Source organism: Euprymna scolopes, chromosome 15, assembly GCF_053919585.1.
Source record: "Euprymna scolopes isolate OS-2025 chromosome 15, ASM5391958v1, whole genome shotgun sequence".
Lineage (NCBI taxonomy): Eukaryota > Metazoa > Mollusca > Cephalopoda > Sepiida > Sepiolidae > Euprymna > Euprymna scolopes.
In genome coordinates, this window is record NC_136496.1 from 94,409,218 (window position 1) to 94,416,911 (window position 7,694).

General features: G+C 36.7%; 1 pseudogene; it reads left to right on the top strand.

The window, feature by feature from the left end:
- The first annotated feature begins 4,947 nt into the window (after positions 1 to 4,947).
- LOC145294485 (5S ribosomal RNA) lies at positions 4,948 to 5,064 on the top strand (annotated as a pseudogene).
- The last annotated feature ends 2,630 nt before the right edge of the window (positions 5,065 to 7,694 follow it).

A 7,694-nucleotide genomic window follows, 5' to 3' on the forward strand; every position in this document is an offset into this window, starting at 1 on the left:
TATACATACACAGACAGACAGACAGACACGTTCACTTTTAGAGATATATAGACTAGCATGGGTGCCAGGCGTGGCCCGCGTGTTTGGAGGTGTATGCTGAGCAACAAAAAAGACAAAAAAGGTCAATTTTTTTTAATTTGACCCCTATTATGGCCCCTTGATATTTATTGCTTTGGGCTCAAATCAAGTTATTAAGTTAGATCCATGTCCAAGGAATCTATATCTATAATTTCAAGGGGTTTAGACCCAAAATTGTCGGAGGAGTTTGGTAGAGTTCTCAAAGGTCACATCGTTGAATTTGACCCCTTAATAGCGAAATTTCTGGCCGAAAACAGATCACATAGATTTTGCCAGATCTCAGTACCATGTATATCAAATTTCGAGTCTGTAGACTAAAACTTACCAGAGTTATTGCGAAGGAAAATGTACACAGACAGACAGACACACAGACCCGTTCGCTTTTATAGATATACTAGCAGTTCCGCCCGGCTTTGCTCGGGCCCTATGTAAAGTTCATAATATGTGCATATGTGCATATGTATATATTAAAAAGTGTGAATATGTAAAGTAATGCCTTTCTGTATAATAGTCTTCCTTAACTACTATAGAGAAAAGACAGACAGATATTTTGACTTTTATAGATATAGATAGATAGATAGATTGGATGCAATATATAGTAATTATTTAAAAAGTATAAAAAGAAGACTCGTGCGCCACCACCGAGAATCGAAACCAAAACGTTCAGCTCACGATTTATTTTGTCTCTGCCATAAATGACAGGGCTAAAAATTAAACATGAACCAATAGCTACTACGTTATGCGTTCGTAATGCCGGCGTTCGACCTTCACCTGGCAAATTTATTTATTTTTTTTTAATTTTCATACTTTTGTACCGATTTGTTCGGGCTAAAACGCAAATATAAAGTTTTACATGGATTCAAATACCTTGTATATGAAGTTTCATGTTTGTAGAGCAAAAACTCTAGGAGGAGTTTGATAGGCAAAATTTCTTAAACAAAAATATATACGTATACATAAATATATATGGAAACAATTTTGTGTTTACTGTAAACTTTTTACGCAAATATTATGCAAGGATAAATCATGTAGAATGTCTGCATGAATATAATTACACGTAATTACACTAAAAATGATCATCTTTAGTGTAATTACGTGTAATTATATTAATGCAGTTATTCTACATGATTTATACTTGCATAATATTTGCGTAAAAAGTTTACAGTAAACACAAAATTGTTTCCATATATATTTATGTAAACGTATATATTTTTGTTTACTCTATCTATTATCTATATATACATATATAAAAGTAATCGTGTCTGTGTGTGTGTCTGTGTGTGTGTCTGTTTACATTTCCCTACGCAATAACTCTGTCAATTTTTAGTCTACAGACTCGCAATTTGATATACAGGGTACTGAGATTTGGTAAAATCTATGTGATTGATTTTTGGCCAGAAATTTGGCGAGTAAGGGGTCAAAGTTCCACGATTTGACCTTTGAAAACTCTACCAAACTCCTCCGACAATTTTAGATCTACGCACTTGAAATCTTAGATATATGGTCCTTGGACATGGATCTAACTTAATAACTTCATTTGAGCCCCAAACAATAAATTTTAAGGGGTCATAATAGGGGTCAAATTTAAAAAAAATTGACCTCTGCGGTCTCTTCCGAATTACTCAGATATGTCTAAATATTTGAAATTTTACATAAAGGATATTCAGAGATAAGGCAAGCTTTTTCATCAGTTTGGGTCGAAAATTTTTAGTTACCAATATATGAATGTATGTATGCATGTATGTCTGTTTGCATGTCTGCCTTAAACTTTCAATAGAGGCGACGGATTTTACCAAGATCAGTATCGTTTTAAAGTTCGACCTTTCATACGACAAATATCGAAAAAATTGGTTAAAAAACATTAATATCTTCCCCTTCAACTAGGCACTCTTCTACGGGGGGTGTGGGTCACTTTTTTCGCCGATATTTTTTTTAAGTTATCCTCTCCTTTAGATTGTCTAGCCTTAATTTAAAAAACTGTTGCTTCCGGTTTGGCGGTGGTCGTAACAGCATAAACGTTAAGTTTTACCCCGTTCTTTTCTTCCTTTGCGATACGGGTTCGAGCCTGCCTTCCTACTCCCACTTTTTTTTTTTTTTGCTCAACATACACATCCAAATACCCGGGCAACGCCGAGCTGAAATGCTAGTATCTATAAAAAGTGAACGTGTCTGTGTGTTTGTATTTGTGTGTATGTTTGTGTACATTTCCTTACGTAATAATTCTGGCAATTTTTAGTCTACAGAGTCGCAATTTGATATACAGGGTACTGAGATTTGGTAAAATCTACGTGATCGGTTTTCGGCCAGAAATTTGGCTGTTAAGGCGTCAAAGTTCAAAGATTTGACCTTTGAGAACTCTACCAAACTCCTCCGCCAATTTTGGGTCTAAACACTTGAAATTTTAGATATAGATTCCTTGGACATGTATCTAACTTAATAACTGGATTTGAGCCCCAAAACAATAAATGTTAAGGGGTCATAATAGGGGTACACACACACACACACACACACACATATATATATATATATATATATATATATATATATATATATATATATATATATATATATATATATAGTCTTTGAAGTTTTTAACCTTTAAAACTATACAAAAAATATTTTTTATCATTCGTTAGAAAACCATCTAGTCTATATATATATACACGGTATTTTAATTTGTCCAGATTTTATATAAGTTATTATAGAGTCGTGCTTTCAAAAATAAAATAAAGTATTTAGGTGCCATCAGCTAGTATCTAAACTGTAGTATTCAAAGCTGATGATTTTACCACTGTACAAACGTGACACGCATATTAAATGATTAAAAATTAAAAAAAAAAAAACTAAGATGAATGTAAAAAATGTTTAACGATTTTTTTTTATTTGGACCCTTTAAAAACAATATTAACTGATTAATTGACCCATAAAAGATCGGCCCATAAAAAATCCAATCATTCGAGGCCTCTAGCACTGCTCTGCGCATTTTAGTTTCGGAGTAGATAGAGTTTGAAAATATGCAGACCAACAGATAGACATACATATAGACGTTTATATATATATATATATATATATATATATATATATATATATATATATATAGAAACATAGAGAAAGAGAGCAAAGGAGAGAGAGAAAGAGAGAGACTTACAGTAATAAATAAGAACATTATTTGATTATTGGAATGAAAGGTCATCAGTGGTATTATATATATATATATATATATATATATATATATATATATATATATATATATATATATATATATATATATATATAATACCACTGATGACCTTTCATTCCAATAATCAAATAATGTTCTTATTTATTACTGTAAGTCTCTCTCTTTCTCTCTCTCCTCTCTCTCTCTCTCTCTCTCTCTCTCTCTCTCTCTATATATATATATATATATATATATATATATATATATAATAGAATTATATATATAATATATATATACGGCCTAATCACGTTGACACACCAGTTCCTGTTTGATCACCGAAATAATGCAACGTTGAACCTGGTCAGTACTAAATGACTAATTATTTGGTACTTTCAAGTGCTGTATATGCTCTCCGCTTATCTCGGCATTGTTTCCGGCCATCCTGGACTTCTCCTTGTCACTTGACTCAAACAGTGCCGATTCAGAAGTGGTTGGAGATTGCGCAATGTTTACCTCACAATTACATGCGCAGCTGCCCCCTTTGTCTTTCGAGAGTGAACGGAGGCGTCCTATACATATATGTATGTATGTATGTATGTATGTATGTATGTATGTATGTATGTATGTATGTATGTATGGTCGGGTCACCGGCGACTAAACTGGTTCCCCCACCAGACTTGTTTGGTGAGGAGGGTGGCTAGTCTCCCTGAAGGATTAAAAACAAGACCTTCCAAAGGGCGAATGAACTCTTTTTCTGGCTCAACGGCCAACTAGCACCGTGTATATTTGTGTGTGTGTATATGTGTATTGGGGTAGAGAGGGCTCCCGTAAGCCGTGGTGAAGGCAACCTTTCTAGGAGAAGCAAATCTCTGATTTACAAAACCATAAAGCGGAAGACCAGTACCCGCATTAAGCTGGTCTGCAGTTTAATTTGTTGCTGGCTATCTTGCTCTTGCTTGTTGCTGGATCTCAACATTTTGAACTGAGAGAGAGACTTAGCTGTCGTACAAAGCTAAGACTCTGTAACATCATATTTGTATAGATACTCCCTCAGACATTTGGGCTCATGGATTTTAAATGTCTGAGGGAGTGGCACTCGTCTGACAAGACGTTGCAATCATCATGTATGTATGTATGTATGTATGTATGTATGTATGACCTCATGGTCGAGTTACCGGCGCCTAAACTGGTTCCCCCATCAGACTTGTTTTGTGAGGAGGGTTACTAGTCTCGCTGAAGGATTAAAAACAAGACCTTCCAAAGGGCGAATGAACCCTTTTTCGGGGTCAACGGCCAACTAGCACCGTGTGTGTTTGTATGTATGTGTGTGTGTGTGTTGGGGTGGAGAGGGTTCCCGTAACTTTGGTGAAGGCAACCTTTCTAGGAGAAGCAAATCTCTGATTTAAAGAACCATAAAGCGGGAGACCAGTACCCGCATTAAGCTGGCCTGCAGTTTAACTTGTTGCTGGCTATCTTGCTCTTGCTTGTTACTGGATCTCAACATTTTGAACCGAGGGAGAGACTTAGCTGTCGTTATAAGTTAAGACTCTGTAACATCATCTGTGTATAGATACTCCCTCGGGCATTTGTCTATTAAAATGGTCCTGTGGCGATGGAAGTCATCTTTGGGCTCATGAACTTTAAGTGTCTGAGGGAGTGGCACTCGTCTGACAAGACGTTGCAATCATCATGTATGTATGTATGTATGTATGTACGGCATAATCACGTTGACACACCGGTTCTCGTCAGATCACCGAAGTTAAGCAACGTTGAGCCTCGCTAGTACCAGATGGGTGACCATTTGGGAATTCTAAGCGCTGTATGTGCTTTCCACTTTTTTTGTTTCCAGTCGTCCTGAACCTCCACTTGCCACTGGTATTCAACAATGTTGACTCAGGAGAGGGGTGGTTGAGATTGCGCAACTCTTGCCACAAAAATTTCACGCGCAGGCACCCTTACCATGGGTATCCATAGTCTGTCAAGACAAAAGGAATCCTTTAATGTATGTGTGTGTTTATGTGTGTGAATTCCAAGATATCTCTTTTTCAGAGCCTTTTACTAAGGTCACAAATAAATGTTTAGTGACATCAGCATCTTTAATTTATTTTATAAAAATTTCAATTTATTTTACAGAAAAGAAAAGAAATATATATGTACTTGTGTTAGTTCCGCCAATTGTTAAGGTAATAATAATAATAATAATAATAATAATAATAATAATAATAATAATAATAATAATCCCCACACCCATTCCCATTACCCAATCCCCCTCCCCCTCTCAAAGAATGATGCCAAATAGTCGAGAAAATTCAAGGAGAATGGAAAGACTGAGGAGAGAGCGCTGACCAGACCTCGGCTAGACAAATACCAAGAGAACTGGTACCTTGGGGAGACCAATGGCCGATACTAGCGAGAAATCAATGGTAAGTGGCTGTTTCGATAATGCAGATTCATTTGCCAATGTTATTGAAAAAGGCGGAGAGTACTGGAAATCTGGGGAGACTTGTTATCACTCAACTTCCAGGGAACACCACAGGTTGTTCTCAAGGAGAAATCGTTTGTGACCTGTGTGAAAGCTCTTTGTGAGCCAATAATAAGACTTGACATTCCAATATATTTATATATTCATCAAGCATTAACATGTCCTTCCGAAAAAACATGAAACTATAAATATCAAAATCTGAAATTGTGGAATTGTAAAGAAGTCAAGTTGATTGCCATTGTAATTGGAACGCTTGAGACTATAACGAAAAACCACCATAAATGGCTCAATAGGACAGACGAGACAATTTATTTTCCAATTTACTAAAGGGCTTGATTGTTCGAAACGGCGAAAGTGTTACGGTATAGCTTGAATATTTAAAGTCAAAGGAATTGACCTGATTTTCCAGGAAAAAATCCCTATCTGATCGGACCAACGTTACCCCCCCTCCCCCCCTCTCTCTCTCTCTCCAGATCTCCTTTATTTCCATCAGTTGCCTTAGATCTTCAGGAGTACAGTTGGCGTTCAGAAGATCTGAGACAGCTTTTTGTTCATGTCCCATATGTATGTGCGATAGTGCACGATACCTCTTGTATACATGGGAGCTTTACACTATGCCTGCGTCAGAACCACAGATAAAACAATTCTGGGCTCGGTGTTGCCACAAACACCAAAATATGAAAAATGTCAATTACAAATAATCCAAACCGTGGGACCCAGAAGAAAGATCTGGGTGTCATGATCGGCAGGTGCTCCTTCGGTAGCCAGCATGGGGGGCCCGATCGTCATCCTGCGAATGTTGGCCAACTTTCTAGTTTCAGAAACTCAAATAACATGGACGCTGAACAGGTAAGTATAACCTCTAATTTCAGGGAACAAAATGATACCGAACAAATACAGCATAGCCATGATAACCATCAAAAGGAAAAAAAACCCGAAGAAAGAAATAGACAACAAAAGAGAATAGACTCGTAATGGAATGCTATTATAGAAGTCATCCTAAATATAGATATGCCGGTTATCGGAAACGAATGAAAGAACTATGGGACATATCCAGTGACTACCATACGACAGAACAAAGAATTCCGGAACAAGCAAGACTGATACTCAAGAAAGGCTGGCTGTCTAAACTAGAACTAACAGAAATACAGCGAAAAATAAAAGATGGAGCTGAACAAGAAGCATCCCCCAACGGAACCGCACGTAGAGCAACACCACAAGTAGAAGCCCCACAAGTAAAAACACCAAAGGCCCAGGATAAACAAAGAACGAAGTCCACAAACGTGGAAAACCGAGAACAACGAAACAGAACTAACAGGGAATGAAACAAATGAAGTAAATAAAATAATACAGCTGATGAACGAGGAAAAAACAAAGCTTCCATCGTTAAGGAACCAAGAGCAGAAGAAACTAAAAACAGAAACAGAGAGGGTTTACAAGCTCCTCCCACATATCCCAACAAATACAATCACAGACTTAAACAACCTCATTTACGCAGGCGACAAAATGGTAAGTATAAATCTCAAATCAGAAAAACAACCGGGGACAAGCGGACCGACAAAACCTTGATGGGAAATAAGACTAGAAACCCAAATACACAAACATAAAAAAGAAGCCAAAATGATCAACAGGAAGAAAGCAATGTGGATAAAACGGAATATTGGAAATGTAACTGACAGTGAGAGGCTAAACAAGAAACATGAAGAAATAGATTAAAAAATAAAAGCAAAAGAAGCGAGATTGAGACGATATAGATATAAATCTGAACAATGCAAACAAAACAGAACATTTGAAACTAATGAAAGCCAATTCTACCAAAATGTGAACGGAGGATAAACAAAAACAGAACAACCAAATCCGACAGAAACAAAACTCTACTGGAGTAAAATATGGGAAGAGCGACGAGATCAAAACAGAAATGCCGAATGGCTGAAAGACATGAAAGAAGAGTTACAACAAATAGAAGAAGGAACA